Source organism: Pteropus alecto, unplaced genomic scaffold, assembly GCF_000325575.1.
Source record: "Pteropus alecto unplaced genomic scaffold, ASM32557v1 scaffold98, whole genome shotgun sequence".
In the NCBI taxonomy this organism is placed as follows: Eukaryota; Metazoa; Chordata; class Mammalia; order Chiroptera; family Pteropodidae; genus Pteropus; species Pteropus alecto.
Genome location: NW_006443570.1, coordinates 14,766,098 through 14,775,483, shown reverse-complemented (window position 1 = coordinate 14,775,483; position 9,386 = coordinate 14,766,098). Strand labels below are relative to the sequence as shown.

At 38.5% G+C, this 9,386-nt stretch overlaps 1 protein-coding gene and 1 pseudogene across 2 annotated transcripts in view; one reads left to right on the top strand and one right to left on the bottom strand.

Annotated features, from left to right (window-relative positions):
• The window catches only part of DUSP14 (dual specificity phosphatase 14), a 26,393-nt gene that overhangs the window by 12,287 nt on the left and 4,720 nt on the right, over nucleotides 1–9,386 (bottom strand). The gene's annotated exons all lie outside the window — the stretch shown is intronic.
• On the top strand, nucleotides 550–668 carry LOC112473412 (annotated as a pseudogene).

The window sequence follows — 9,386 nt, the reverse complement described above, 5'->3', positions numbered from 1 at the left end:
CAACTGCAGAGTTTCTGATTCAGTAGTTCTAGAGCGGGACTCGATAACTGCCATTTCCCAGGTGATGCTGATGCTGCCAGTCAGAGGACACACTGAGTCCACTCCTGAGGTGGATGCTGTGATGCACCACCCAGATTCCTCCCTTCAAGCTGAGGCACTCAGAATGCTAGTGCTGGGAGAGCACAAACCCCTTCCCAGAAACTGCCTTTGTCTGAAGGGAGCTACCTCACCCAAGGTTATACCCCTCTTCGAGGGCCCACATCTGATAACTAATGATACAGGTGCAATCACATCATGAGCAGGAACAAGAAAGTAGTCACATAAATAAGGTATAAGGATATGTGTGTTAGATAGAAATCAGCAGAATGTCTATGTGAGAACATCCTGTCCTGCAGCAGAGCACAGTCTCTTACCATTCCAAGACTTTCCCTGGCAGAATCCTAACAATTTAAAAAGCAAAGTCGCTATGGTAATAAACACAAAATTAGGCTTTCAAACTGCTAGTGAGAACTTCTTCCTCAGTGTGGAAAATCTAAGGATGCTAATCAGGTCTACGGCCATGCCACCCTGAACAAGCCCAATCCCATCTGATCTCGGAAGCTAAGCAGGGTTGAGCCTAGTTAGTACTTGGATGGGAGACCACCTAGGAAGACCTGGTGCTGTAGGCATTAAAAACAAACGAACAAATGATAAATAAATAAATAAGCAAGCTAATCAAATTTCCAACCAGGTAATCTAGTTACTGCCTAATTAATAGGGACTCAGTCTTGTGGTCTCCCAAATAATCATTCTGGGAAGCCACCTGCCCTCCTGAGGATCCGAGGCACTGGTCTTTTTTTTTTAAGGTCTTCATCAAGGGCCAAGGGTAAATAATGGGTGAGCCGGAAGCCTAGCTTATTCTGTTAACTCATTTGTTGGGCAGTGATAGGGTACTTGGTGCTGCAGGGGAAAGAAAACAGATTGTGAGTCCTCAGGGCAGAATCCAAATGAGACAGACATGATGCTCCCTCCCTGCTGCTGCTAGTCAGTCTCATGCCAACAAACCTGCTTTAAATGCCAAAGCTGGGTCCAAGGTTTAGAAAAACAACTTCTGCCAGAAAGCACTCGGAGGGCACAGATATTACAGATGCTCCTCTGATAAACAGTCCTGACCCCTTTTACAGATCGGAAAATACAAGGTTCAGAAAGGGTGAGATGACTTCGACTTGGAGAACACAAGTAATTGAACCAGAAAAACTTCCTGATAGCAAAGGGACCTTAGCAAGGAGTAGTTCCACAGTAAGCCTTAATTTGCTTCAGTTCTAAGATTAGCAGATTCTGATCATAAAAAATAAAAGAAAACATGGGTATTACATCACAGGTGTGTCAAAATCAACTTAGTAAATGTGTACTGGAAGATAGAGAAAGGATATCTATTAGAGTAAAAGGTTGACCCATGTTTGAGGGATCAAAGATTGCAAGGTACTCTCTGAGTGAACATACCACTCCCACTGCAGCACACTGGTCTCTGGGAGGAGAATGACCAGAAGCAATGTCCACGTTGCTGTCCATGGTATTCAACTTAGCCCTCCCAAGTTGCTCTGGCAGCTGCATTTACTTCCTGGAGGAAAAAATGCTTTTCTGGCCAGGGGTAGGGGTTGGGGTGAAGTGAAAAAGAAAAAGAGCTGTCCTAAACCAACCCCAGAGAGGTACTTTTATAAGTTATAAGCAATATCTCATCAGAGATGATGCTGGTCTCTTTGAATAATAAATATCAAAGTGCTAAGTGCTAAACAAAACGCAGAATTAGTGTTTGCCCAGTGGGCCTATAATCTCAATAATACCCAAGCTACTCCTTGCATTGGGAAGCTCCTGGGATGTGGGCACCAGCCTCATGTTAGCACCGGCGTCCATATCTGGAGCAGACTCAGAATTGCTGCCAGAGTCACAGTCTGTTCAGAGCATCCATCTCAGTGCCATGGAGGCTACTTTCCTTTTTTAAAAAATCATGACAAAACACCACCAGAATCAGCAGTGAAAGAACTGAAATTCTATCTACTGTTTTCCCTCTTCATGTTGAATAAGCATAAAAATACCACAATGGTGCTAGAGATGACTCTGTAAAATGACCTGACAAATATTTTTAGCTTTAGGAATTTCAGAGGGTCACAGTATATACTGGAGGCATATACTGTTATTTTTTATACCTGAAAAACCTAACCACACTTTCTCCTTCCATTAAAGTAAATGTTTATTGAGTTCCTTAAAAAAAAACAAGAAAAACCTTAGTCACCCTTTTAAAAACAGAAGCATTTTAGCCTACATTGCCATAAAATAAACACTACTTTTCTCATTAATTTTCATTAATTAATCAGAAATGTGTTCCATTTGGGAAAAAAAAGTTAATACATTCTTAAAAATAAAAATCACAGTGTGGCAATCTTTCATTAAGGGAAAAAATTTTTTTCTAACGAACATTAAGAATAAAATTCAAATGTTGAGTTATATTAAAATAAAAGGAAATAAAATATTCACAAATTATTCTCAGTCATCTGGAAAGCTTTAGTAATTTGGCTAAAACACCTCAACATCTTACATTTGGAGGAGGGGTGGTTTTTGCTTCTCCCACCGTATAAATTAACTGAAATGATGGTGCCATGGGATGAGGATAAACACACACAAAGCTAAAAGTCAGCATTCTAGTTTGGCCACAGATATTCTCCCAGTGTTAAACATAGCTGCAGAATAACTACCTGTGTGGCCGTGACCTGGTGGCCTTATGTGGACCACCAGCCCATTAACTGAGCCTAGCAGACACAAGCCAGCTGCTCGATGGAGAATACACCATAACCCAAAGAAAGACATGGGCAATCCACCTCATGAGAAAGAGAGGTGGGCGGGGGGGGGAGCATGCCAATATAGTGACACAGATGCACAGACATTAACAAGTTTAGTTCCATACGATAAATTCATAAATTATGTTAGAAACAGAATGAGTAGGGAAAAGAGACTATCAATAACTATAAAAGGTGGAAGTATGTATTTGTTTGGGTATTATGGGGTAATCTGTTCACATTTGGAACTGAATTTTTGAATTTCAACCTCATCCACCTGGGTGTACAAATTACTTTCACTCATTCACACTGTATTTACTGAGTTCATGCCATGTGTTCAACATTATTCTAAGTGTCGTCGGGGACTGTGACAGAATGTATTTGCCACACTTGGCCACAACAATATCTCCCATTCTACATGACCTTCTTAACAACATGAACAACTCAACCAAAAGAGTAGAAATGATGTTTCTGAGGCTAGATTATTCTACCTTGTTCTCTTGAGACTTGCTCTTGGAACTCAGCTGCCATGCTCAGCTGAAAGCCCAAAGAAGCCCAATAGAGTTACCACGTAGAGAAGTCTACATGGGTGTTCCAGCCAGCAGCCCAGCTGAGGTCCTAGCTGATAGCCAGGATCAATGACTAAATACATGAGTAAAGATACTTCAATGATTCTGGCTCCCAGCCATCACTGAAGTCACCCCCAGGCTTTGAATCTCCTACCAGGGGCCCCGGCAAAGAAAAGCCCCTATTATGTTAAGTCCAAATTCCTGAACTAATGGAATCTGTCGGCAAAATGTAAATGATCATTTTTACACTGAGTTTTGGAAGTGTGCTATATAGCAATAGTAACTAGAACGGGGATATATAGGTAATGTAAGACGTAACCGTGGGCTTGAATTTTATCATAAAGAAATGACACAAGATATTCATATAAAACAGCTGAATAACAACAGCTTGATTAACAGGTGAATCAAATGACTAGTGCAAACAGTGAGTGCCACAGCAATGCAGAGAAGGTACAGGGTCAAAGTAAAAGTCAACAGTGTTGAAAAACTAAGTTGTATGTTTCTTGGGGAGCTGTCTTAAAGACTGTCATTATACTGTCATGTTTTTCTGCGGCAGTCCATTTAAAATATACTGCCCTTCTTGCCTGTCAAGAGCCTCCTTATTTTTAGATTCCAGTTCGAGAACACAAGCTCTTTTCTATAACCTCTTACTACTCAAAAAGTGTATCCAAGACCCAGCAGCGACAACTTGGAGCTTGACAGAAATGCAGAGTCTCGGGCCCTGTGGAATTGGATTCCACAGGTGATCAGTATACATACTAAAGTGTGAGAAGCACCACTCTCATTAATCTGCCTCAGTCTGTCCCTCTGGGCTTACTGAAGCAAACTCAAGCACCTGTTTTGTTTAAACGACATAAGCATGCTCAGCCTCTCACAGATCAGTATCATTCTGCTGTCATGGCTCCCAGACGAAGAATCAGAGGTAAATGGAGGTTAAGAGGCTTTTCCAGATTCTACACAGAAAATTAGTAACCCCACTGGGACCAGAACCCCTTTCCATACATTGTCTGTTGATTAGTCATACAAAAATCTGACCACAAAAGATCAAGTGATCTAAAGTTACCAAAATGTGCATTTCATTGGGGAAGAAAATAAAAACTTCAAAGAAAAATGAAGGAACATGAGGTCAATCTGATTGTGCTTTATCTAAAATCTAAATATTAACCTAAAAAGTCCTAAACTTGTATGTGGTATGAGATGGTCTTTGGGTGTGAAAAATTTGATAAACCTAAACCAAGAAAATGCTTGCAAAATTCCACAATCACATTTAAACTTGTTTGGTGATAACTGAAAACCAATTTGTGCCACGGCCTATATAAATAATACTTTAAAATTGTCAAGGAGTAAGTGGTAAAAATTAAATATCACACATTCTTGGTTAAGCAGTGAACTTTGATTTATAATATAGGTCAGAACATCTAGATAGAGTACTTTTAAAAAATCACATCAGCAATTAAACCCAAGGTAGGTTTAAGTGTGCCTCATTGGATTAATTGATTAAATTGATTAAATTGCCCTCATTGGATGAATCAAAATCCTTAAAACTGAAGCAGTGAGCCTAAACTTTCTCCCTACAAGAATTTATCATACTCCTGGCCCAACTGCACGTTTTTGGTGATTTTATACCAAATTAACTTCATTTATAAAGTACTGATAAATTAATCTCTCATTTTTCTTCCAGCATCAAAGGCATCTACAATTTCTGAAGAGAATAAGATAACTGGGTGAGTCTCTTGGCATTAGCTGGATGGAAGGAACCTGATGAAGCTACATACCCTTTCCATGCTGAAGGACAGCTGGACTACAACATTTTAAGGGCAACTGGATGTGTCTGAGTGCCCCTGTAGCAAAGGGAACTAAACAAGAGTCACAAGGCAGTGGATCCTGAAGTTATTCTCTTGGCTTTATCTTCTGAAACAATAGTCTTATACAATAAGACAATATACATAGTTCTTTTAAGATGATACTACTAATTATTATTCACATACTATAAGAGAATGCAATGGCCTCTGAACCACATCCTACTCTTGTTCAGAAAACCAGGGGTTGACAAACCATGGCTGATGGGCCCTATTTAGCCCACCACCTGTTTTTGGTACAGCCCATGAGCTAAGAATGGTTTTTATATTTTTAAATGGTTAAAAAAGAAATCAAAGGAATAACAGTACAGTTGACCTGACATAGTGATTAGGGCACTGACCTCCCTTGCAGTGAAAATCTGTGTATAACTATTTCATGGCACATAAATATTGTATGAAATTAAAATTTAAGTATTCATCAATAAAGTTTTATTGGAACACAGCCACACTCATTTATTATATTTTAGCTGTGGCTGCTTTCATGCTACGAAGGTGAGTTAAATAGTTGCAACAGAAACTGTATGGCCCACAAGCCTAAAATACTACCTGGCCCTTTACAGAAGTTTGCCAACCCTAGTTGAAATTATGTTGTAAAGCCATAGTATGGCAAAAGAATGTTTCTCAAAGTGTGGTCCTAAGGATCCCTAAATAAGAATACTACATGAGACTTACCTGAGCTGCTAGTCAAAATGCAGACTCCTAGGCCCCACCCCAGACCTAATTAGTCAATCTCTGGGGGTAAAGGTTTGGGAAATTATATTTCTAGTACATATCTCTGTAAAAGAATTTAAAATAACAAAGCTGTTGTGGAAAAGATTAAGTATTATCTAATGTAATTTCTAGGAGAATAAATAGAACAAGAAACTCCATAATTTAAAAAAATAATTTTTTAAAATTATTTTCAAATAAAATAATACACTAGCTATTTGAATTTAAGATACAATCCAGTATAAAGTAAGATCCATTTCATTTACATTTTGGATCATCTTTAGCTGAAAGTTTATACCAAGTAATGGAAGCTCTATAAAACATGGAATGCTACTCCACAATTTTTAACAAATATGTGATGTACAGCCTTTAATCCTAAAAGAGTTCTGTTCCCAAAACATAAAACGTGACAGTGCAAATTAAAGGCTATTAGAAATGTTTATGTCCTTTTGACATAAAAAATAGTTTAAAACAAATACAGTCATGTGTCACTTAATGTTGGGGATATGGTCTGAGAAATGCATCACTAGGTGATTTCGTCATTGTGTGAACATCAGTGTACCGAATACTGTGGGCAATTACAACACGTGTTGTATTGTAATTACAATACAATGTGTATCTAAACATAGAAAAGGTACAGTAAAGGTACAGTAAAAGATATAGAAAGGGTAATGTAAAACATAAAAAATGGTATACCTGCATAGGGCATTTACCGTGAACAAAACCTGCAGGACTAGAAGTTGCTCTGGGTGAGTCACTGAATGAATTGTGAGTCAAAGCCTAGGATATTACTGTAGACTTTATAAACACTGTACACTAAGGCTACAGCAAATTTATAAAATATTTTTCTTCAATAGATTAGCTTATTGTAACTTTTCAATGTTATAAACTTTGAATTTTTAAAGTTTTTGACATTTGTAATTAACAGCTTAAAACTCAAACACATTGTACAGCTGTAGAAAAATATTTTTTTTATATCCTTAATTCTATAAGCTTTTTTCTATTTTAAAATTTTTTATTTTTTCTACTTTTTGAATTTTTTGTTAAAAATTAAGACAAACATATATATTAGCCTAGGCCTACATAGGGTCAGGGTCATCAAGAGCATTGTCTTCCACCTCCACATCTTGTCCCACTGGAAGGTCTGCAAGGGCACTACCACATGGAGCTGTCATCTGATAACAATGCTTTCTTTGGCAACACCTCTTGAAGGACTTGCCTGAGGCTCCTCTTGAAGTGTCACTCTTTTCAGAAATATGTCCACGGCGGTTTGATAATAGATTTGCTTGTAAGCAGACAATGTCATGAACATTACTCTTTATTAATGAAAACTTTTTGGTGTTGGGGTCCATGTTTTCAAACTTAAGGACTTTGTTGAAGTTTGCAAAAGCTTGTGCTAAACCCTTCATTGTCAATTTTCTTAGTTCTTATTTTCTTCTCCTGCAGTTTCCTTTTATCTTGCTTTGTCTTCAGCTATGTGTTCCTGTTCCAGTTCCAACAACTCCTCATTAGTTGATTTTTCAGGAATCACCTCTAGGAGCTCCTCAATGTCATCCTCATTAATACCCAGGTTAAAGTTGTTTGTCATCTCAACCATATCCCTGTTGATTTTTTCAACCTCCTCATTCGTGGCAAATCCTTTGAAGTCATGGACAAACCTCATGAGTGTCTTCTTCCAGATGCCATTCCTACACTCCTTGGTGACATCATCCCAGGCCCAAGCAAGGTTCTTGATGTTGTCATAGATGTTCTAATCCTTCTAGAATTGTGTCAGTGTCTTCTGTGTCTTCCTTAAGTTGCAGCAATAGTCTGGGCAAAGGTCCTCCTCAGGTAGTAGGCCTTAAAAGTTGCTATAACTCCTTGATCCAATGGCTAGATCAAAGAGGGAGAAACACCATTTTGATACTGGGATGAAGATCAGCAATAAAAGAAGGATGTCCGGGAGCATTATCAAAAATAAGAAAAACCTTGAAAGTTATGTTATTCTCCAAACAGTACATCTCCATTTCGCTGGCATAGCAATTCTGGAGAGCATCTTGGAAGAGGAGCTGGGTCATTCATGACTTATTGCACCTGCAGTACACTGGCAATGTGTGCTTACTGATATGTCTGAAGGCCCTGGGGTTCTCATTGTGCCAGATCACAAAGGGTTTCAATTTGTAGCCTGCAACACTGCCCCCAAGCTATCCTGTCATTAAAAGCCCTGAAACCTGGCACTGACTTGGCCTTTTTATGGATGAAGGTCCTTTCAAGTTTCTGTTCCAGAATAGGGGAGGTTTCATCCATACTGACTATTTGCTCTGGCAAATAATTTCCCTTCAAAATCAGCTTATCTAGAGATTCCAAAAATTCTTCAGCTGCCTTCACATCAGCACTCATAGACTTCACCACTCACTTTCATATTACGTAATGAATAATGATTCTGGAATTGTTTAAACCACCCAGAGCTAGCAGTAAATCCAATGCTGTAGCTGGGTCCAGCCTTTTCTTTCAATATTGCAAAAAATCTTTTAGCTTTGGCTGTGACCATAATGGTGCTGAGAGGGATATGCTTCTTCAGTTGAAGTCATTAGAAGTTTCTCCATGTCTGATATGGGCCCTTCTCAAACTTTTGTTAGCCTTGTTGCCGTCAATGAAGCAGATCCTTTAATAGCTTAATCGCTGGTTCTTTAAGATGGTAGCAATGGTGGAATGGCACATGCCTGACCGACAAGCAATAACCATCCTTCATAGTCCTTAATCACTTTTAATTTTGTTTCCAGGTCAATCACTCAAAGTGACCTCTTGCTGGCAACATTAACAGTGGATTTCTGTATGCTTAGAGACCATGAACAAAACTATATGAGATTAAATCAAGCACAAGAGAAAATGATACAACCAAGAGATGCAAGTAAACACGAGCTATATGAGGCTGCTGCCAACCTAACAAGGCATACTCTTTTATAGCAAACTTTTTGTATAAGTAGAAAGAATACACTGTAAAATAACAATAAATAGTATAGTAAATACATAAACCAGTAACATAGTCGAGAATTATGTACTGTACATAACTGTATGTACTATATATTTTTTTATGATTTATTTAAATTAGTTTCAAGTATACAGTACATTGGTTAGACATCTGTATTGTTCATAACGATCCCCCCAAATGCTCCCTCCCTCCCCTGGCCCTCCACTTAACCATCATATTAATGCTAACTACATTCCCTCTGCTGTGCTCCCCATTCCCGTGCCCAACTATCAACTACTAATTTGTACTTCTTTAACCCTTCACCTTATTCTCTCAGATCCCCAAACCCCCTCCCCTCTGTCACCAAATTATCCACTATATTTGTGAGTCTGTTTTTTATTAGTTTTTTCTCTTCCTTAGATTCCACATATAAGTGAAATATGGTATTTATCCTACTCTGTCTGACTTATTTCACTGAGCATAATAA